The sequence below is a fragment of the Ascaphus truei genome, chromosome 5 (genome assembly GCF_040206685.1).
Source record: "Ascaphus truei isolate aAscTru1 chromosome 5, aAscTru1.hap1, whole genome shotgun sequence".
Classification (NCBI taxonomy): domain Eukaryota; kingdom Metazoa; phylum Chordata; class Amphibia; order Anura; family Ascaphidae; genus Ascaphus; species Ascaphus truei.
Window position 1 is genome coordinate 199,496,821 of NC_134487.1, and position 25,121 is coordinate 199,521,941.

The following is a 25,121-nucleotide window of genomic DNA, read 5'->3' on the forward strand; positions in this document are numbered from 1 at the left end:
GAAATGAAACCCCTTTAAAGTCGCGGAATACGAACTCCCAGCCTAGGAGTCCCCACAAGCCTCTGAGGGTAAATCCCCAGTGGTCACTGCGGGGTGTGCTACGGCGTGTGCCCTGCCCACAAGGTACAGCCCCCTATGGGGCAGGATCCAATTGGCATGGGTACGTGCACACACAAGCCGTGATACGCGACTGCCTTGGCCAAAAGACAAGATTTTTTGTCTTTTGGTGCGGCAGCCGAGCATTGGCCACGTCACGGCGGCGGCGGTTCAGCCAATGAGGGTGAACACGCCATGTGACGTCATGGACGCGCCCCGCCACGCCCCACTTTGTAAGCTTTTCTTTCCCCCTGCTCCAGCACAGACCGCAGCTCGCACCCATGCATGTGCCGCCAGGCCACAAGGCGTGTGTACAGGAGCTGACACGGGGCTGTAGCCTTAGTCTGCATGAGACTGAAGACCTGTGCTTGGTATAATCCACAAGATGAAAGCGCAAACAGTTTCTGTCTGCCCTATTGTATTGTATTGTATGTCTTTATTTATATAGCGCCAAAAGTGTACTCAGCGCTTCACAAAGAATACAGTACAGGGAATTATAAGTATACAATAAGTGCAGCAAAATCAGACAATAGGAAAGGAAATCCCTGCCCCGAAGAGCTTACAATCTACAATCACAGCTTCTCAGGATCAGCTATTGTATTGTATGTCTTTATTTATATAGCACCATTAATGTACATAGTGCTTCACAGTAGTAATACAGGTAAGCAAATAAATAACAGATAATATAAATAACAGATCATGGGAATAAGTGCTTTAGACATAAAAGTAACATTAAGGAAGAAGAGTCCCTGCCCCGAGGAGCTTACAGTCTAATTGGTAGGTAGGGAGAACGTACAGAGACAGTAGGAGGGAGTTCTGGTAAGTGCGTCTGCAGGGGGCCACCGGTTGATGGTCCCTGGACAACCACAACACGTCAGTGCCCCTGCAGCTATCCTAGCTCTACCCTACACCCCTATCAGGAGTCAGGGTATAGGTCTACACTCGCTCTCCCTGAAGGGGAAGAGGAATAGGAAAGGCCCCAATCTCAGGCTCCCTGTGTGCAACCTTGTCTCTCTCAGTGGGTAGAGGCACACATCCCTGAATTTGGTACAGCCAGGAGGGCGGCACCAGGTCTGTCCCACGATTGGACATGCTCAGGCCTAATGTCACCACCTCCCACTGTCAATCAAGTGCAGCACCAAGGAGTGGGGAAACCCCATATTGACTGCTGGCAAGGCCTGCTCTTACCAGGGCTTACTGCAAGTAAAAGGGCAGACTAGTAGCCACAGGTGGCATGGCTAGAATACTCTAAGCATTTTGTACTATATGTATTTCAGTGTCAATTGTTTTAGTTAATATACAGGTAGAAACTATTAGATAAATATTGCATCGCCATACATTTTTTCTTTGCTGGTTATACAGTATATTAATATGTAACCATTATTTTGTATCCTATTTCTGTAGTTGTATACAAAATAGCCATGGTTACCTTTATTTCCAACATTCATGTGGTTGGTTACCAAGGCAACTGAATCCTTTACATACTTTGCTGCCATCTGCTGTGTCTACCCCTTATTAAGTTGCCACACAACGAGATGCGTAGGGAATGAACGGCTGGTCATTCAGCTGTGACGTTTGAAGCAAGTCAGTCGTGTGGAGAAAAAGGAGTTAAGGTTGGAGTAAGCATTCAATGAAACGAGCAAATGCACAAACCGGAGGAGAACTCCTTACACATCCCATCATGACCACGTCGAGATAAGCTGTTTTTACTTGACACAATGTGATTGTATTAACTACATGTTTTTAACTGCATAATTATTAAATACAGAATTACACTTTAGAGAAGCAGCTCTAGCATCAAACTAAGACAGTTGCTGAAAAACACGGTCACAGGATACTTTTGAGCCCTACTGCTCACACCTGAAGTCCCTCCCCCTGGCTTCCTTCAAAAGTAGACCATTTCCACTTCCTGGTTACCAGTTCAATGTGCCTTGTGCATTAAAGTAGGACATCTGAGATTCCTGGGAGATAGGCTAATAGATGGACTAGCATACAGGTGTGATCAGTAAAGCTCCAAAGTATGCTGTCACAATGGAGTTTTCCAGCAACTGGTTTACTGTAGTTTGATGCTAGAGCTGCTGCACTGAATAGCAGAGGTTGATGGTTCTGATCCTGTTGGTTATGAAACCTGTACACCCTTAAGAACAAGGGGCTTTAGGTCATATGGAAATCTTTAAGGAGGTGTGAGGTGTGGGATGTGATTCAGTTAAATATACTTCAGAGAACATATATAAAACTGGAGACTCTACTAAGAGAGGCTCGCTCTCTCTCTTCCCCAAACCCATACTTCTAGCTCTGTCCCACCTACTGGATCTTACCTCCTTGAGGTAACGAGAAAAATATCTACGAGTTATTTAAAGCAGTTTAGCCTTTTAAACTTAACGGGGCTACTAGAGTTACAGCAAGTTTGCAAAAAAAAGTAAGTTTGAGCCTTTTTGCTCATTCCACTTAGATTTGCAGAGCCAGAATGAAGCTAAGTTTGGGCATGCAGAAGGGCTTACAGAATACCAAAACCTGCAAATCTGAGTGGAAAGGGCGCTTTCTGCATGGATATCTACAACTTGCAGCAACTAGAATATGCCCTATTGTGTCTAATATGCTTATACTAAGTATGCTACTGTACTTAATATTTATTTTGCAACTTTTCTAAAGTTTGTATTATGTGGGTTCAAACTCATAAAATGTAATGTAAGAAAGAGTAATATAATGCTGTGGTGCACAAACTTTTCAGTCTGTGCCCCCCTGCCTGCTCTCCCCCCTGCTCACGCCCCCCTCCCCCTTACCTGTTCTCCGACATCTGCCGTCACAATGTCATATGACGTTGCGTTGACATGGCAACACGACGTCATGTGACCCCGCGGCGTCATGGTGACGCGTTGCCAGAAGCCCCCAGAGAGCAGGTAAGGGAATTTACAGAGGCCTCATGCGCGCTCCCCCGGTATTTAATTGAAATGCTTTGGGGAGGAGCGAAAGGTCTCTGTAAGCGCCACGCGCCCCCCCAGAAAAATTTGTGCGCCCCAGTTTGCACACCCCTGATATAATGCATGCCTTTTTTAATTACATATCATTGATCTAGAAAACAATTTACTTTGTTCACATTTTCCTCCCTTTGTGATTTCACCTACGTAATAGTTTTATAGATTTTAGATTAAAAGTTGCATAGCACTGTATGCAAAAAAGAAAGTGCACTTAGATATAACCTATTATGTAACTGGCTTAATACATTCTACAACCTAAATGTATTCGAACAGAATAGTATTCAGCTAAAAAGCTAATTATTAAATTGTGTGAACACCATTTTGAGATTGTTCAATTAGAATAAATGCAAAAACTTCACATAGTCACTTATTGGAACATTCACAGTAATTATTACATTTCATAAATGTGTTTTGGGAATAAACTTTGTGCCTAAAAGAAATCATGTGCAGAAAAAAGTGGTTTGCAAAGACATAGGAATTGTTAGAGTTAGGGTTAATACACTAGCAGTTCAAACTATTTTGCATAACAGATAAGACCTATTTCAGAAAATGAATATATTTGATCAAACTCCAAAAGTGCCATATACAAGTGCTCAATATGCCTAAAACAGAAATGAGCAGAAGTTGAGAAAACATATTGAACCATTTGACCTTAGTTACTATGGCCATGGTTAAGCCCCAGGCACAAAAATGATTACTACTGCCAATACTCTTTCACCATTAGCTGAGCGACTGAGCAGTTGCCAGGAACCACCCTTACCCCCATCCTCATGTTACCTTTCATGTCCTGCATAAAATTATTTAATTCACGAAGCCCTGTGGGCAGAATGTTTGTTAATCCCCTGCTTGTTTCCCCATGGCCCTCTATGTACCCCACGTGGGGTTTAGATTTTGGGCCAATGGGGAGGGTGGCAAAATGTCACTGCTGTCACAGACATGCCAGCATCTACCCTAGCTATGTGCACCCCACCCTGTTTCTTCCCCACTGCTGGGCACTTTGCACCTTATTTGTTAGCACTCCTGCACTAATTACCACTTTCCCTGATCCCTAGACTGTGCCAAGTTATGTTCAGCCACTACATAACCCTGAGGGGTGCAGTTTTCATTTGTCTTTTCCTGCCTTAAGCTTATTCTCTATGTTTTTTGTGCTGTTTAACTTTTCTGCCAAAGGACCCTATTAAGAATGCTGTGACACTGCTTCCTAGTGCTGGAGAAGCGTTTAGCTCTATTAAAATGAATGGGCCTAAAATGTTCACGTCTCCAAGACTTTCTTGGCATTCATTTTTATCCTGGATGCAACAGAGCAGAAGAAAAATAGAAATGTTAGGGTCTGTGTAAACGGCAGCTGCAAAACTGGGTCAAAAGAACGTCACCAGATTTATCAAAGGAAAATAGCCAGTTGCCTTAAATAACATTCCTTTTCTCCTTTGCTGTGTTTTGCCCCAGTTTTGCAGTTGGGAGACCAAAGTAAATTAAATAGACCCCCAAATATATGCTCTGTTGCATCAAAGAAAAAATTGAACTCCAATAAAGGCTTGGAGACTATGACCATATATGAGTCTTCCCGATACTAAAGTACAATTGTGAACTACTGTATTATTTTAACAAGCACTTGTTATTAGAAATGGATATCTAAAATAATTTAAAAAAAAATACATGTATAAATTTATACATTAATCACACTATTTCTTATAACAGATTGAGGGTCATTGGGTGAGAAATACAATTTCTAAGAGCAGGTACTGCACCGACACACTTTATTCGAGCAAATACCCAGTATGTACCTGGCAGATACCTGGAATGCGCCGCTCCTCACCTCTGACAAGCCCCGTTGCATTTGCCTTCCCAGCCTGGGTTCATGCCTGGCTGACGGGCGGCTGATCTGTTAAATGATAATGATTAGGATTTAATAGGCTGCAATGCTTCGCGTGTCTACCAGATGGCATAAATTCATGAATTGTAATGCAGTATATATATATATACTGTGCAGTATTGCAGCCAGCGGGAATAAAATGCTTCAATCCCTGCATGGAAAATACCTCAATGCACTCGGGCAGAAAACAGTCACAAACCTCAATACACCCGGGTATACCCGAATTCGTGGGACTAGCCGAGCTCGAATAAAGTGTGTCGCCAGTGTAAGACATCCCCCTCCAAAAATCCTCAACTTGAAATTTTAAAGACTTTATGGATTTTGTATGTACTAAATGGTGATATTGGAATATTTTAAGTGGATTACATGTTTACGTGTACACAATTGTATGATACAATTAATTCTAGAAACCACTTCAGCTAGAGCATTCCCTATTCAAATATGATCTCTTTTCAAAAGAGGATGTTAAGATGTAATATGTCCATATATTTTGAGATTTAGGGAAATATTCCAAAAATTGTTGAATATATTAGTATATGACTGAAAATGTAAAGCCTCATATATGCAGTAACATAAAAAAAACTTGTGTGAACAGAGGGAATTGATGTTTCAAGCAGAGTCTTTATATATTTATATTATAAATTGTAGTGCTACTAGAATAAGATCACCTTGTGTGTACAAACAGTGAAATATATTTTTTTTTTAAATCAAAGTTATATATGACAGTGGTAAAATCAATAGTTACCAGATTGAGAGTGATTGGTAAAAATTATTTGGAAAACAATGAAATAATGAGTGCAAGATAATGTAAAAAATGAAAAAATGGAATAACAGATCCAACAATGATACTTGAAGTGGGGAAGAAAATCCAATATAGACAAAACGAAGACAGGCCTGTCTGATTCTCAGTGGTAGTTCTGCAGCTCACCACATCATCCAAAGATATCTAGATGAACAAGGAGAGAGAGCACGTACCACATAGTGGAAATTTGGGTAAAAATCTATTGGTCAATGTTAGGGACAGTAGGTAAAGGCTGAAACTGCATTTGTGTTAAACCATCCATTTTGTCTGTTCATAACCTGTTAAGATTCTGTAGTCAGCCTTTTGCTGAAATATAATTTCTAAATATATTCAGCTTCTGCCAAATTACATTTCCTCTTCCCTTGCTAAGATACTTTTTGTGTTGTCAGTTTCCTGCTGTTTTAGTCAGTAAACAATAATACTGGTTCTCTGAGAAAGGCAGAATCGTCTAACAAAGTTGCTAGAGAAATTCAAGAAATTCAAGGTTTTTTGATAACTGACAATGACTGGGCTATGTATTCAGACAGTGCCTGTATTGGGAGAATTACGCCCCAAAATCATTCCACTAATATGTCCTGCCCATAAATCAAGCCTCTAATCTAAGCCACACCCAAGCCACACCCAGGTTACACCTACGTTACGCCTCTAACCAAACCTTTTTTTTTGTTCTATATAAAAATCTTTACCCTATGCTTAATAAACTGAGGCAGAAGGATTGAAACACTGTTAGTGTGTCGGTTCTTTGACACAACACGCAGGTAGGGTGCTGTCCCAATGTGTTTCGTCACAAATCATATGACTTCATTAGGAGTATGACCAGTTTTATGCTAGAAGTCCCTAAATAGTCTATTCCCAACCAACTACAGCTGTACATGGAAACAGTATTAAGAGGCTACAATTAGAAGTTAACACAACCATGGTAACTAAGTTTCATGCCAGTTGTCAGCAGTTACAAATCCCCATATGTAATACGATATCATGAATTACAGGTGTTGTGTCACCACGCAAGCGTTCTCCTGAGTTTGGATGAGGTTCTAGCTGTCTCACATCCCATGCTACATACTTTCATCTCTCCCTGGCTGTTGGCTTCTATTTTACGCCGGGATTACTGCGGCCACATATGAGATCCTTCAGGGACGTTCCAGGGATTTGAGTGGCGATTGTTGCCTATTGTGGATGTCACTGGGCCTTCTGATCCTCCGACGTAATGAGAATAACTCACAATGCGATTTTATCTACTACCCTTGTGAGTAGTGCCCATCTCAACGCTTTTTTTACCAAACAGTTTTACCCACATTTACACTTCTCTCTCTGTTTCTGTCTCTGTCCTCTCTCTCTTTCATCTCCCCCAAAAAAGTAAAGACCATGTGAAAATGGTTTCAAATGTTTAGACATCGAAGCAAATTACTTATGGTTTAAAATAAATAAATAAAGCCTCAAACTAATTTTTGGAACATTTAATGTGACCCTGTTTTAATTTCTGCTAATGTGCAAATGATTCACACTACATTATTAACTAAAAAGTTCTTTTTAATGGTCCTGGGGCAAAAGTCGCCAGGAAGAACCGCTTCTGTAAGGCAATGTATTTAAGAAACAGTTAAACAGTATACTTGCCTGCTAGCCTAAAACAAGTAATATCAACCATGCACTACAGTATGATGCTTACCAGGATCTCCCCTCCTCCCTGGTTTTCCTCGTCGCCCGGGAGGGCCTGTAAAAAAGAAAAATGTAAAAACAATTTGTTTATTGAGTAACTAGATTCTTCAAACAAAACATATACATTGACAATTTGTTTCTGGTACAGAATAACATAGCATTTCACTACTTTGTATATAACGGTATAACTATAGAAAGAAAGACGACAAATATTATAATGGTTTCTAGATCTCAACCTAATTCTTAGCAGTTGTATTTTTTTTGTAAAAAAGATGCCAGAACTTTAAACAAAGAGAAAATGATTTATATCTAGGCTACAATAAATAATCCAGAATTCAATTAAGAAAATGTGCCAGATAAAGCATGCAGGCAAACTTCTCCCTCTATCAGACAGTATCCAACATCCTTTCAAATACTTTTCTAAACACTATATATGGAGCTTCCTGTTGGTCTCAAAAAAACCCCAAAAATACAGTGCTGGACCTACAGATGCAGTGGCCGTTATTTTAAGGCATAATGGCTCCATTTTCATGTGCGCTGCTGCACGCGGCATGAATGCGGCCAATCGCCCCAGGCAAACGTGTTTATCGCGGTTGCTTTGTTTGAATTTTATGGATTGTGTGTGTTTACATTCAATGAAATGAATGAATTGTAATTTGTACTGTACTATGCTACTGTGCCAATTTCAGGTGTTTAAAAGCCAGAACACTAAAATGCCATTTTATGCAATCGCCTGCACTCGCGTCTTAAGGCGGTACAGTTGGAAGTAATCCCGCGCCATCACATGGGTATTCCAAGGTATAAACAGCGTGATTTCGTAAAATTATGGCCGCTGCATATGTAAGTTCCTGTGAGTGCCTCTAAAAACTAAAAATAAACATAAAAGATGTGTCCCCATCGCTGTGGACAAAGATGCAAAAGTCCACAGTGATGGGTACAGTGTCTGCCGCGAACGTGCTGCAGGAAGTCCATGCGTCTGAATGGGACCCCCCGCAGCATTAATCCTTGGGTGTCATGACTACACCAGTCGTGTGACCGTGATCCGTGCCCAGCACCTGCATATAATGACCAATATTTGGCCATTATATACATAAGCAAGTTTACGCAAACCAACCTGCGGTAGTGATTAAAAAAAAATGTTACAACACATTGGACTCTGTAAAAATATTTACACCTGCATTGAAAACTGATTCACATAAATTTAACCTTTTCTGGTTGGGCTAAAGTTTTGAGTACCTCCAGTATCGGTACTGGGATTAAATTTTGTAAACTAGTAGAAATCAGAGCAGGATGCAATTTTTCTCCAGAAGGACTTTGATAGACCTGGAAACTTGGGCAGGTAAATGGCAGATGAGGTTTAATAACGATAAATGTAAGGTTATGCATTTGGGGAAAAAAAGAATAAACAGCAGATTTACAAATTAAATGGGGAAACATTTGCTCAATCCTTGATGGGGAAGGAATTAAGAGTGTTTGGAGCCAGCAGGCAATAGCGCCCAATGTCAGGCAGTAGTTGCAAAGGCAAATAAGATCTTATCTGGCATTAAACAGGGTATGGAAGGGGAGTAAACATAATTATGGCACTGTATAAAGCACTAGTAAGACCACACTATCAAAGAGAAGAGCTACCAATTTAATAAAGGGGATGAAAATCTGAGGCGAGCTAAATTTAATTGGTTTACATTAGAAAAGAGTTGTCTACAAAGGGATATGATAACTATATACAAAAATAGTCAGGATCAATACAAGTAGCGTTCAAAATACATATTCATCCCAATCGACAGTCATCTCTTATGGTTGGAAGAAAGGCGATTTCCCCAGCAACAAAAGGAAAGGGTTCTTTACAGTAAGTGCAGTTAAAATGTGGAATTTATTACCCATGGAAACTGTGATGGCAGGTACAATAGATGGCTTAAAAAAGTTGGACAGCTTTTTAAAGAGGAAAGGTATACAGGGATATACCAAATAAGTAAATATGGGAAGGATGTTGATTCAATGAGAAATCTGATTCTAAGGAAGGATTTTATTTTTTCCACTTATGATACATCATTGGATAATATTTCACTGGGGTTTCCTGTCTACCATCATCAGGATCAATGTACTGTAAATACAAATGTAAGCTAAGTATCTGTTGTCTAAATTTAGCATAGGTTGAACTTTGATGGGCATGTGTCTTTTGTCAAACTCATCTACTATGTAATTGTAACTATGTAATTACAGCACATATTAAATCTTTAGTAGCCCAAATGGTCAGCTAGTTTCCATGACTAGCTGACCACTAAGTGCTACAAAGGGATTAATATTAAACAACACTACCAAAAAAACCTTTGGCTACCTTATGACTAGTAAAGCCGTTAGGCACCTCCAGTGGTTAAAGTAGATTATTATTCTTGCAGGTACTGACCCACACATTTAACCACCCCCCTACAATAATCTCCCCCCCCCACACACACACACACACACAATAATAACACCCACACCCCAATACAATATTCTACCACATTATAATACCCCCACAAGAAACACACAATAGAATACCCCCACAATAATACCTCCCCACAATACACACAAGATAATACCCTCCTACAATGCCCACCCACACAACAATATAATATCCCCCGCACACAATAATCGGAAGCAAACCAAACCTGTGTCTCTCTGCCTCTCTGTGCCTCTCTTCTGCATCTCCCCAACAGAGTCAGCTCCGGTCAGTGATGTAGATGCCCTAATATGAGCATATCCATATTAGGGCATCCTACGGTACGTCAATGACTGGAGCCAGCTCTGTGAAGAGACAGAGACACAGAGAGACACAGAGAGAGAGAGACCGAGAGAGACAGAGAGAGAGACACAGAGAGACAGAGAGCGAAACAGAGAAGAAAATCCCCAGTAATTCATACCAGTACTCAGTACCGGCACTGTCTACTTTCACCTTTGCCCACCTCCCTCATAACTAATGGTCAATAGCCAAATGTGGCTAATAAGGCTTTTAGCCATTCAAAATACCCCAAAAAGACATATATTCATAAAACACTACAGTATAAATAATTAAAAAATAAATTACATAATAAAATAGTACATTTAGAACATTGATTGTTGCTATGCCTATAGTCCTTTTCAATGGTAGCCTACCCCAGTCGGGATAAAGGCCATTATCATCTTCAGGGCTGGAACTCCCCAGAACAATTACTGTACAATAAAGGGCCAACTACATCCATAAAAAAACACCTCATAATTGAAGGCCCGATGGCCACCATTAAAAAAAAACAATATTCCAAACAATCCAAGCCCGATGGCCAAAAAGGAAACAACATCATAAAAATAAATCCAAAAACAATCCAAGGCCATCTGTGGTCTGCGATGTGGAATCTTCAATTTGATCTGAAGCCCTCAGTCCTCTAATTGAAGAGTTTATCTGTAAGTATTTCTTTAGTTCTTCATTCTTTTCTTCTTTAAAGTGGTCTATTTTCATTTTCAGCCACTGATATGATCTTTTGACTATGATGAGTGTTCTGCGGTGACCCAGGACTTCTATAGTAGCCTGGGACATTGCAGAACACATGTAATGGGACATGTAATGGGGTTGATGTACCATGTGATTCCTGCTCTTTTTTTGTCACATAATTAAATCTGTGATGTCATTCTACAGGAAAGGATTCCTATGGAAAATCAAGCCATTTGATTGGTTGAATTTCCATGTGCTTACCTCACTTTAAAATCACATCACTAATTTTTTGTCTAGGTGACAAAACTCATGGTCATGTTAAAGGCAGGTAAGCACATGAAAATTCAACCAATTCGATGGCTTGACTTTCCATGGGAATTCCCCCCTTTTAAGATGATATCATAGATTTTGCCAACAAAGGCATTGGTTGGCAAAATCAATTATGTCATAAAAAGAGCAGGACTCACATGGTACATGTATGTATGTATGACTTTAATGTACATAGCGCTTCACCGCAGTAATACACATGACAGTCACATCAATAATAAGTAATACAAATAAGACATAATGGGATGCAGTGCTTCAGAAAGAAAAGTGATGTAGCCAGGTCTCACTCTTACCTTCAGGCTGCAGACCACATGTTGCCAGGCAACCAATAGAGCTGCTAGAATCTCCTGAGGGGAGCTGACAGTTAGTTGAGCTGACAGTTAGAACAGTTAGGACAGTTAGGGCAGTTAGTGAGTTGGGAGCTGGACACTGAAGGGGTAGGGTGTGAGTGTGCAGGTGCCTGTGGCATCTGCACTAGGCCAGAGACACCTGATAGGCCCCAGCTAGGCCCAACTCCCCTCAGTTTGTGGCTGCTACAGGGATAGGCCTATAGATAGGGATACTGTCCATGTAGCTTGTAGTGAGGGACTCAGCCAGGACACAGTGGCATCCTGGCCCTTGGTGGTCTGGAACCAGACCATCCCACAGAAGAGACAATACGTGAGGTGGACACCCCACATGGGGACCACCCCACGTGGAGGCAGAAGCGCCGGAGTCGCGGATCATCGTTGGGTCCGTGTACCCCACTGCAGGACGTGGACGCACCCAGCAGGTAACCCACGCACAAGTGCACCAATACACACTATAGTGGCAGCGCTGACCACATATAAGGGTGAGGGGTTATTTCCTTGTGGACACCAGGGTGGTTGGGTGCCTGAGGGCCCAATCATCAGGTACTGTGGGGACTGTGGACAGGAGTGTGGGACGCTTGGCAGGTGGTTACGGCCGTGCGTGGCCTGGCGGGTAGGCTGTAACCAGTAGCCATACTTTTGTCGTGCAGTAAAGCATGTTTTACCCAGTGTGTGTGGTTATTGTATAACTATATATATATGAATAAAACAGAAATAGCTGTGTTAGTTCAGTTGCAGAATAAATCAGTTCTTCAGTATTAGGTGATACCTTTTTTATTTGGACTAACAATTTATGTCATAGGACAAGCTTTCGAGAGTTTTCCTCTCTTCCTCAGGTCAGTGATACGGGTATACAAAGGTTTCTACAACTTAGACAGGGATGTTTTATAACTTAACCCATCTTGTTTTATATACAGTTAGGTCCGGAAATAATTGGACACTGATACAAGTTTTGTTATTTCGGCTGTGTACCAAAATTAATTCAGTTAAATAATTAATATGGGCGTACAGTGCAGTCTATCAGCTTTAATTTGAGGGTATTCACATCCAAATTTGAGAAAGGGTTTAGGAATTACATCTCTAATATGTAACCCCCTCTTTTTTAAGGGACTAAAAGTAATTGGACAATTGACTCAAAAGCTGTTTCATGGACAGGTGTGGACTATTCCTTCATTATCTCATCATCAATTAAGCAGGTAAAAGGTCTGGAGTTGATTCCATGTGTGGCATTCGAATTTGGAAGCTGTTGCTGTGAACCCACAACATGCGGTCAAAGGAGCTCTCAATGCAAGTGAAACAGGGCATCCTTAGATTGCAAAAAAAAAGAAAATCCATCAGAGAGATAGCAGGAACATTAGGAGTGGCCAAATCAACATTTTGGTACATTCTGAGAAAAAAAGAACGCACTGGTGAGCTCTGCAACACAAAAAGGCCTGGACGTCCACGGAAGACAACAGTGGTGGATGATCGTAGCATCCTTTCCATGGTAAAGAAAAACACCTTCACAACATCCAGCCAAGTGAAGAACACTCTCCAGGAGGTAGGCATATCATTATCCAAGGCTACCACAAAGAGAAGACTTCACGAGAGCAAATACAGAGGGTTCACCACAAGCTTTAAAAAAGAAGAAGAACTTTCTTCTTCATCGATCAATCTTTCATATTATTTTCATAGATGAGTACGAAAAAATGATAGCATGAGATGGAACAATTTATACATTCCATTGCAATACGTGTTTCAAGTAACTATTTCTTCAATTGTTCTAATGCATGTAACTAATTCCACATTTTCTCACTGATACAAGTGTGGCACAACAAGAACAAAGCAGAGCAAGTTGCTATATACTGTGTTACACATTTTATCGATATCTGCCATGCTTACAGCCAGCCTATACAGTACTGTATACACCAGGGGAGCGCAAACGTTTGGCGCTGCACCCCCTGCCTGTTTCCCCTCGCTATCATGCCCCCATCACCTCGTTCGGTGGCGTCAGATGACACGCAGGGTCATGTGATGTCACGTGACCTAGTTACCATGATGACGGCCATGTGATGTCACTCCGCATGACACCGCGGCGTCATTTGCCATGGCGATGCATCACACCAACGCGTCTGAACCCCGGTAAGTTTGTTGCAGAGGCCTCACGCGATCCCCCGGCATTTAATTTGAATGTCTCGGGGAAGAGCGCGGGGCCTCTGCAAGCGCCCGCGCCCCCAACTTTGCGCAGTGCTGGTATGTACAGCTTAACCCCATTATAGCGTGGTCCTTGGGGGCCACCCACGACCACCGTTTTTTTTTTGTGGTGGTACTGTGTCCGCCGGAGGGGGAAAGCTGAGAACTCTCCCAGCGTTCCCAGACCTGGTGGGGCAGCGGCAACAGCACACAGCACTTACCCGGCATCTGGCAGCTCTTCTCCCTGTCTCTGCTTCCTACTTCTGCTTCCGTGTTGCGAGAGCAAGCTCCCTTAAAGAGACAGTGTGTCTCTGTGTGTGTGTGTGTGTGTGTGTGTGTGTGTGTATTTGACTGGGTGAGACCATGTGTGTGTGTGTCAGTGTGTCAGTGTGTGTGTGTGCAGTGTGCTGTGTGTGTGCAGTGTGCTGTGAGTGTGCATTGTGCTGTGAGTGTGTGCAGTGTGCTTTGAGTGTGTGCAGTGTGCTGTGAGTGTATGCAGTGTGCTGTGAGTGTATGCAGTGTGCTGTGAGTGTGTGCTGTGAGTGTGTGCTATGAGTGTATGCAGTGTGCTGTGCAGTGTGCTGTGTGTGTGTCAGTGTGTGTGTGTGCAGTGTGCTGTGAGTGTGTGTGTGTGTGCAGTGTGCAGTGTGCAGTGTGTGTGTGAGTGTGTGAGTGTGTGAGTGTGTGTGAGTGTGAGTGTGAGTGTGAGTGTGTGTGTGTGTGTGTGTGTGTGTGTGTGTGTGTGTGTGTGTGTGTGTGTGTGTGTGTGTGTGTGTGTGTGTGTGTGTGTGTGTGTGTGTGTGCAGTGTGCAGTGTGCTGTGCGTGTGTGCAGTGTGCTGTGAGTGTATGCAGTGTGCTGTGAGTGTATGCAGTGTGCTGTGAGTGTGTGCAGTGTGCTGTGAGTGTGTGCAGTGTGCTGTGAGTGTGTTCAGTGTACTGTGAGTGTGTGCAGTGTGCTGTGAGTGTGTGCAGTGTGCTTTGAGTGTATGCAGTGTGCTGTGAATGTATGCTGTGTGCAGTGTGTGTGCAAAAAAAACCCCGTAATTTTTATTTATTTATTTATTTTAATTCAGGGTCCACGCTCAAACCGCGTTATACGCGGATCCATGTTATAGCGGATCACGCTATAACGGGTTTGAGCTGTACTATGGCAAATCTCTTAACAAGTTTATTAAATTATACTTTTTTCTATATTTTCTTTTGAATTAATGTACTTGATAAAGTTCTTAAAGCCTGCACAAGTCTCTCCTATTGTATACCATTTGCGTAGAATTAAAAAGCCTGCAGTGCAATCTCACAACAAACAAGAATGACAAAAACAACGTTAGTAACATGCACTTGATTCCCGTTGGTTGTGAAAGACTAATATTACAGTTGTTCATAGATTAAATTATAGTATACAGAGTTTTCAAAACAGCACTTCTCTTCTTAAAGAACAAATGAAGAATAGATCTACTGTATCATATTTTAAAAGCTTAGAATACTTATCTATGAAGAACTCATGTTTGTCCCCTATATGTATCAAATCTTACAATATCTCTAGACATCTCCAGCACTAATGCGGATATTAGAACTTTAAGCTAATATGCACTTGACAAATACATGTCAAATTTGCCATTCTTAACTACTTTTCCATTTTTTTTATATGATTAATTGCGCCTAAACTATTAAATGCTTTATTCATTGTATGTGTTACTAAAATAAAAATGTCTTATATTACTTTTCCTAATGTTCTACAAAAAGATTTAGCATTCATTTAGTATGTATAATATGGAATACATTTTTCACAAAAAAAGAGTTGAATGTATCAAATGTGTAGTTAACTTAAACTGATAACATAAAATAAGCTAACCGATAACTGATAGGAAGTGCCTGACCTACGAGTGGTATTCCTCATGTCTGGTGATAACAGTTTTGTTCAAAGAGATCTTCTGTGCCAGCAAACCTTTGAAGTCCAAACATTCAGACAAAATAAACTTTTTTCATCCGAATTGTTCATTTTACATATGAAGGATCCTTATTTCCCCAACCCTGATCATGACCGTTCCTTTTTTAACTATTTATCCTAGAGACTAGAAACCAACTCTGTCTTCAAACATTGTTCCTAGATGATACTCCTACCTTAGTGTGACAGAACTCTGCTTCTACATCCAAACTCAGAGAATAACTTAATTTAGTGTCTCTTAATTCTCTCCTCAGTTCAAATTTTGGGAATGACCCACTCATTCCCATTTCCACATAAGATTAATGCACATGCTGTATCTGTGCTTCATAACTCATTGGTAATTCCTAAAATCTGGTCTGGATGGGGTTTCCTGTAGTGAGGGTTAACAAATACTGTCAATGAGGTAATGCTTGCATTAGCAGCTCTAAATACTGTATAATACAACAATCAAATTGTAAACACTCAGTATAAGATAGCATAGAAAAAATACCAAAAGAAAATATACTTAATACAGATGCAGCGGCTGTTATTGAAACACTTCACACGTTGTATACCTCGGAATACCCATGTCATGGCACGTGATTTCTTCCAACCGTTTAAGTGTTCTGTTTTTTAAACACCTGAAATTGACACAGTAGTACAGTACTGTGCACATTACAATTCATTTCATTGCATTTAATTGCACACAAAGAAACAGAATTCATGAAATTCAAACAAAGCAACCACGATAAACATGTGTGTCTGGGCGATTGACTGCGTTAATGCCGCGTGGAATACAGCAGAGCACACGAAAACGGCTGAATGGTTGATATTTACTAATAAGTGCTATTGCATAAGGCCGCATCCATACTCCACACGAGGCGCAAACAAAAGGTCGTACCTCTAGGAGGCAGGCCATAGAGCACGCAACAGTGCGGACGTTTTTTTCAAAATGAAAAAATGTGTTTTTGTCGCGCGACGGTCGGGTCATGTGAGTGGTTCAGCCAATGAGGGCGAACCGCACACATGATTTCACGGTCACACCTCCGCCACTCCCCCCTTCACTGTGGATCACAGGCCACAAATCATTCGGCCGACAGGGGCGCTCAACGCCATGCGCTCCATCGCGCGCACGCCTACTATATTCGTGGCATAAGGCACTCACTCTCCCGTTCATTAGAGTGCATATGTGTATATGCACCATTCTTTATAAAGATATGTCAACATTATTATAGTTATAGTGGGTTTATATTTAAATAGATTTTTACACACACACACACACGCCACCTGTTTCTATCTTATCTTATTTCCCATTTCCACTCAACACCCCTTGTAACCAGATATCCCTCTTACAAACACTGTATATATTTTTTTGTTGCTGTATTTCTGCCATACCCAATGAAGGACCCTGAGAGGTTTGAATGCTTGTAACATATCAACTACTTGTTGGTCCAATAAAAGGTATCATACCACCTACTCCCTTTCCCTCCTTTGTTAATACTAACAACTCTTACTATTTTTCCTTACATGATAAATATATTTCAAAATTTCAAATAATCCAACCATTTAAAAAAAAAAAAAAATTACTTGCTCCATTAGATACACAGGTCAGTGGGCCATAAGATGTGTAACACGCTTGAAGCTGCCTTATTAGGGTTGCTAGGTGGCTTAATCAAAAATACTGTACTCAATGGTGAAAGGTGCTTCAGGTCACTATTTCCAGGGAGGAAAATACCTGGCACAAACATGTCCAGTATTACAGAACCTCTCATTGTTTACTGGACAGAGTATCCAAATACAAGACAGTCCAGTTCAATACTGAACACCTGGCAACCCTATGTCTTATGGATAACATTGCTTAGTAAATGTGGACCAATGAGTCCATGAGAGATTTTACCACTGCACAACTATACAATTAAAGCTGCATTGTATAACCATTAATCTATCACCTGAAAATGAACATGCTGCAGTGTATAGTGTTGAACTTCTATCCCTCCAAAATTACCTTCTCCTTCTACAACTGTAAGTTTGATTAAATGTGACACCAAGAGTTATTTATTTTAAAGTCTTAATTAATGTAATTGCTTTTTTCTTTGATAAATCCTAGTATGTGTATCCCAGCAGAAGACTATCATTAATAAATAAACAAGGCATACAGTATATTACTTGCTGTTCGCAATGTTGTCAGAGCATTTAGAAGAATTTGGAGCACACGTTTTGCCATATTGACAACTCAACATTCGTCTACCACAGGTTGAGTAATTATTTATGGTTAATTTAAAACATTTGCCCAACCTTTTATTTAAAATAATTTGATTAAAATTAATAATAAAAAAAAAACACATGCCAAATATATATAATATACACATTAATAACATACTAATATTTATTTTTTACAATTTCCTGCTTTAACAGCTTAAATGAAAGTTAACCACAGTCTGCTAAAACATCTGTTAATAGTATACATGTGTTACCAAACATTATACTTTAGTTCTTCCCTAAAAGGTTGTAGCTGACTCATATCCTTTCTGTATTCTGCATATACAGTCTTTAGACATACATTTTAAAATGCCCACCAATATCAGAAATTACATGTACAAAGTAAGAGCTAAGTGAAACTGCTGGTATCAGTCATGGTGGATACAGACGTTTAGTTATTCCCATTTAAATTATTTGACGTTTCAGTCACAGATCATACATTTGTAGCAATTGTTTCTCGCCTAATAACCAACCCTTTACATGGGAACCAGATTGTTTTCTGACTGTCATTCAGATACAATCTGTGTTTCCAAAAATGGATCTAAAAAACTATTTGAATTTTATGCTAGTTCATGAAGTCCTAATCTCTTTTCTACAGTTCTCTTTACTGTAGTCATATCTTTTTTTTTTTTTTATCTCAAAGAGTCTTCAAAAGAATTTTAGTCATGCCTTCAAAGACACTTAAGACTTAATTTCCATCATATCCTAAAACTACTTATGTTGTAATCAAATGGGAAAGGATATGGCCAATGTGTGTCTAGCCAACATGTAGAAATCTGATTGACTGGCTCCATCATGCTGCAGATAGACTTAATCCAGCATTCACTGCGGGGGTTACAGGGTTTACAGAGGCCCTGCACGCTTTACGAAGTCATTTAAATAATGGGGAGCTGCAAGGCCTCTGTAAACTTCTCCTTACCTTGATTTAGATGGCTCCTGGTGACGCGTCGCCATGGCAACGCGGCGTCAAATGACGATGTGGGGTCATGTGACGTTGCATTGTCATGGAAACGTGATGTCATGACGTCTAAGTCAAGCTAAGAAGCGGGGGCGCGAGGAGAGGGGACAGCCGGCAGGGGGGCGCAGGGGAAAAAGATTGCGTTCCCCTGACTTAATCCATGAAATCTTGAGAAATTACAAATTCAGTCTCTGTATGTTCACAGATGTTTGCTGTAAAAGGTACAGGCAATTAATATTTATTTTTGAGTGTTAAAGCACAGTATGTGTGCTTTGTATTATTTTGTTACTGACATTTTTACCTTTGGAGATTTTGTGGCTACGTAATTATTGTATACTGATAAGTAATGTTTCATTTATGACACATCAAATTTATTTTTTTTTTTCTATTTTCACCTTTGTCAAAGGTAAGAAACTTGATCATCAAATTTCTTTCATATGAAACCAATCTATTGGCCAGATAACTTTACACAGCCTGCGAACATAAGAGGATTCTTTTGACGTGAAAATTGGAGAAAATATAAGAGACACAGTCAATTGTTTTTCGCTCTTTATACTGCTACATATACTGAAGCTGCTCTCCAAATTGCTTAATGAAGAACAAGATAATACAGAGTAATTTGACATATTGACAATATAGAGAATGGTCATGTAGACAATACAGAAAGTGAAGATGAAGATCTGAACCTTTACTTTACTTTGCAAACGTTACTGAAAAAGGAAACACAATTGTGATTGGAGAAGGAGACGTTCCTTACGATTCTCTACTGTACGTAAGAGATCAAACAAAACTTTAGGGAAAATGGATGGGCATATAATGCATTCATAAATAAACGCTAGCTTAAATGAGTTGATATCTCATACTACAAGGCCATCCACAAAGCGCTTACTGAACACTGCAGCTAATGAGTCTTGGAAAAGAAGTCCCTTTACGTCAATACATTAAAGATATTTTTAAATTAGATAGCTTAAAAGAAGAAGATAACGTAATTAATATTTTATGGGTCATCTGTATTGTATTAGAATCAATAGCTTAGTAAGCTCACCTAATACATGCCACTGTCAAACCTTATAGTTTCTATGGAAGCACTGCTGGAGGGGGATCTTGTCGATAGCAAAAGTAAACAGATTTCAATGACCATAGACATTGCTCCAAATGTTTTATACTTTCTTAAAACCTACAATATAAAAATAAACACAGTTTTTCTCTCTCTCTCTCTCTCTGTCTCGCTCTCTCTCTCTATAAAAATGTTATATATTGCAACAAACAATATATTAGTAGAAGAACTAGAAAACTAAAACAGGTTCGCTGAGCATACTGTATCACCAATATACAAAAGGGACTGCTTCAGCACAGTCTTTCCAAACACTTTAAAGAATGTCATGACCAAAATTCTATGGGAGTGTTATGTACAGGAATTGAAAAACTTGCTCCAAACTGGAGGAGGAGATACAATTAATGAAATTTCAAGATTAGAAACAAAGTGGATTCATACTATGAAAACCCTCCCTTTTGGATTAAATGCTGAAATCGACTTGGGGGCATTTCTAAGTGTGAATTAGCCTACTCCCCACTGATTCATTTCAACTAGTTTGCATATTCCTTATTTTAAATGAGTTACATATAATTCCCATATGGTCATGAGTTGTTATAGCTGGTCTTTCTATGATTATATTGCATTTTCTTTCCTGATTTATTTATATATATTTAAACATGCCTTTAGCCTTTATATTTTAGTTGGAAATATATATTTTTTATTTATTGTATTGTATAAACACATTAGATATATTACAATTGTTAGGCATTTTAGTACCTTTTATAAATTGTGTTTGTTTATATGTCTCATGTAGTTTTGAAGTCATACTGTTTGGTTAATTGAGCATTATAACAAACCCGAATTTTCAGGTGCGCTTGTTCTCAATTGGCCAATGGCAATATGACTAGATGTGTATTTAACTTGAGTGCACATAGAATATTTTATTTGTCCTGATGAAGTTTCCATGCTAGGAACAAAACGCGTAGAGCTATACATCTTTTATTGTGCATTTATCTTAATGCTTTTATATGCTATATCTATTTACGGATCAAGTGTTTGGCTCCAGAGAACATTAGATTCAATAGTCCGTGTGTTACGAACGCGCAGTTACTGCTGTGGACATTGGTGTCTGACGTCATAGCCACGTGATCGTGGTAGTCAGACAGGGAATTTCAACACCGGAGAGGTAGCCACACTGCTGGAGCAGCAACCGACTGAGCAGAGCAAAACAACACTGCAGGAGTTAAGAACTCCAGACACAGAAGATTCCAAGCAAAGAGGGAGCCAGCTGATTTGTACACTGATTCTCTGTGAGGTGACACTGCCTGATTTTATCAGCTATGTTGTAAGTAGCCAATTTGCTATTTCTATATAAAGCTGTCGTTTCATACTTCACTATAATGGCCCTTTTTTCATTCTCTTTAGGACCAAGAAGATTGGGACTTGGTTACTACCCCGAACACCTTCCATGACAGTGTATTTGATCAATTACTGATATTTTTATCTGCGCCCGTTATTCTGCGAGTCTGTGTATATCAGTATATGTATATCTATGTATGTGTATATGTATGTGTATGTGTATGTATGTACAGTTAGGCCCAGAAATAATTGGACACTGATACAATTTTCATAATTTTGGCTCTGTACGCCACCACAATGAATTTGGAATGAAACAACAGAGATGCAATAGAAGTGCAGACTTTCAACTTTAATTCAAGGGATTGAACAAAAATATCGTATGAAATGTTTAGGAATTGCAACCTTTTTCATACACAGTCTCTTTATTTCAGGGGTTCAAATGTAATTGGACAAATTAACACAATCATAAATAAAATGTTCATTTTTAATACTTTGTCGAGAATCCTTTGCAGGCAATGACTGCTTGAAGTCTGGAACGCATGGATATCACCAAACGCTGCAGCTGTCTTCAATTGTTGTTTTTTCGTGGGTCTTTCTGCCTTAAGTTTTGTCTTCAGCAAGTGAAATGCATGCTCAATCCGGTTGAGATCAGGTGATTGACTCGGCCATTGCAGAATATTGCACTTCTTTGCCTTAAAAAACTCCTGGGTTGCTTTCGCAGTATGTTTTGGGTCATTGTCCATCTGTAAAGTGAAGCGCCGTCCAATCAACTTCGCTGAATTTGGCTGAATGTGAGCAGACAATATATCCCTATACACTTCAGAATGAATCCAGCTGCTTCTGTCTTCTGTCACATCATCAATAAACACTAGTGACCCAGTGCCATTGTAAGCCATGCATGCCCATGCCATCACACTGCCTCCACCGTGTTTTACAGATTATGTGGTATACTTCGGATCATGAGCGGTTCCAAGCCTTCTCCATACTTTTTTCTTCCCATCATTCTGGTACAGGTTGATCTTAGTTTCATCTGTCCAAAGAATGCTGTTCCAAAACTGGGCTGGCTTTTTTAGATATTGTTTGGCAAAGTGTAATCTGGCCTTTCTATTCTTGAGGCTTATGAATGGTTTGCACCTTGTGGTAAACCCTCTGTATTTGCTCTTGTGAAGTCTTCTCTTTGTGGTAGACTTGGATAATGATATTCCTACCTCCTGGAGAGTGTTCTTCACTTGGCTGGATGTTGTGAAGGGGTTTTTCTTTACTATGGAAAGGATCCTACGATCATCCACCACTGTGGTCTTCCGTGGACGTCCAGGCCATTTTGTGTTGCAGAGCTCACCAGTGCGTTCTTTTTTTCTCAGAATATACCAAACTGTTTATTTGGCCACTCCTAATGTTCCTGCCATCTCTCTGATGGATATTCTTTTTTTTTTTGCAGCCTAAGATGCTCTGTTTCACTTACATTGAGAGCGCCTTTGACCGCATATTGTGGGTTCACAGCAACAGCTTCCAAATGTGAATGCCATACCTGGAATCAACTCCAGACCTTTTACCTACTTAATAATGATGAAATAACAAAGGAATAGCCCACACCTGTCCATGAAACAGCTTTTCAGTCAATTGTCCAATTACTTTTGGTCCCTTGAAAAAGAGGGGCTACATATTAAAGTGATGTAATTCCTAACCCCTCCAATTTGGATGTGAATACCCTCAAATTAAAGCTGATAAACTGCACTTTAAGCCCATATTCATTATTTAACTGTAACTTGAATTTATTATTCAGACATACCACTGAGGAAGTGACGGTTTTTGCGTCATGAAACGCGTTTGGGAAAGAGGAGTTACAGTGTCCGTCGGCAAGGAGGGTTCCTGCGGCGCTTTTGTGTGACGTCAGTGAGGCGCGCCAGAATTAGGACTGTGAGCAGTGAGACTGCTCGTGGTACATTGCGGTACACCCGGTACCCGATCCACATGTTGCGGACGGAACTTTGAAATTGTTTTATTGTAACCAAGTCCATGTAAGTAAGTTCTTGGCTATGTGTCATTTTTTATTAAAATTTTCTAGCAGTCTGCACTATCTCTTCCCTTGTCATTCTCTCCTTGGGGACTCACAGGGGATCCACGGAGCTCCAATTGAACAGGCTCACTAAGTTGCGACAACACGTGGGATTCGTGAGGTCGAGGAGAAGATGCAGGCAAAAGAACAGATTCTCTCAACTGTATGAATCAAGATAGTTTCTTGTAAGTAGGCATTAATTTCTGGTCATAGAATTGCTACCTGGTGCTTGTTACTGCGCAATGGTGTGTTTTCTCTTGTGTATTTACTATTAGGTAGATCATTAAGTTGCCAGCCAGCAGTTATCGCCATATTGTTTTCCTGCAACCACCACCAAGAGGACTGTAGAGCCCCATGGACAATTCTATGGACTGGGGTAAAGTGCTGTTGTAGTGCCGGGAATCCCAACATTTCGAATCTGTATACTCTGTTTGCAAGTTTTTGGGATAATTTGCTTGGAGGAAGTCCCACGGCAGCTTCACTAATCACTCACATTGTTTGGTTATAGTTATTCAACTTATTCACGTTTATTCATTATATTTTATACCACATTGGTTGTAAGCGCTGAGCTATAGTTTTTTTTAGTTCGGTTTCCACACAGGAAGTTAGGAGTTCTATCCCAGGTAGCATGAATTTTCAGGTTATTAAATTGTAACATGGTAAATGCTATAATAAGAAGCTCAGTCAACAGCCTAATCAGTATGTTAAATCTACATAGCAGCTATAACACATGCTATCTTTCCTATTCTGTTTTTCTGTCAAATATAGTCTAAAACATTGAAAATCATTCTTTCAGTTCTTTACTTAAAGAGGTAATATAAAGAATTTGACATTTGAAGATTCAACCCTATTAAATATGACGATAATAAATGAGTTCTGACATAACCATGAGTGCCACATGGAATATGTGACATGGGAATGCAGCAATGCTATATTTACTCATTCAAAGTTCTTAAAATCTTCCATTAACCTGTCACTTGAGAACAGACGGGGAAAGCTGAGCATGGAAGCAGCCCAGTTATGTTGGATACAATTTGATTGTGCAACTAACAGGATTGTTTTGACAGTACTTAAGCTTGGTCAAGAGGCAAAACTAAAATAACATCTTAATGGATAAATAAAACAATTTAAACATTTTCCTATGCACTTAAAATAGTACCATCAATGGCTGAAACCTATTATGCTTTAGTCTAATACAAATTTTTATATAAACATGAAGTACAGGCGTTCACTGATCATTTCCCTGATATCAGATATGTGGTGCACAATCAGAAATAGCCATGTACAGAATGTTGAGCATTTCGAAATGCAGATCTTTTTGCACCTTTAGGCCCATAATATACTGTGTGCGGCTGTGCACGCGTGCCTGTGCGAACACGCGACAGGTTATATATATATGTGTGTGTGTGTGTGTGTGTGTGTGTGTGTGTGTGTGTGTGTGTGTGTGTGTGTGTGTGTGTGTGTGTGTGTGTGTGTGTGTGTGTGTGTGTGTGTGTGTGTGTGTGTGTGTGTGTGTGTGTAATTTATTATTTATTATTATTAAAAAAAGACACGTTGGTGAATAAAATATTTATTAACATTGTGCACACACAAACATACATACACACACATACACACTCATTTCAGCAGCGGTAGCAGCGCAAATTCTGTCTTTTCCTCATCTCCCCCCTGTCGGCCGGTTCCACGCACACTGCCGTGCGCGCAAGCTCAGCCCCTATTATAGAAAGGCTGACTAACCTCAGCCAACTATAACTGCCGTGCGCGAGCACGGCTCAGCAAGCGCGCCCTTACACATACAACTTACTGCAGACGAGCATGTGTGCAGAAAT

The 25,121-nt window shown here is 40.1% G+C and overlaps 1 long non-coding RNA gene across 1 annotated transcript in view; it reads right to left on the reverse strand.

Moving 5' to 3' along the window:
* Positions 1-7,413: 7,413 nt before the first annotated feature.
* LOC142494529 (uncharacterized) overlaps positions 7,414-25,121 on the reverse strand; it is a 384,192-nt gene continuing 366,484 nt past the window's right edge. Inside the window, exon 3 of the long non-coding RNA XR_012801512.1 lies at positions 7,414-7,460. This is a non-coding gene — a long non-coding RNA (uncharacterized LOC142494529). The remainder of the gene's footprint in view (positions 7,461-25,121) is intronic.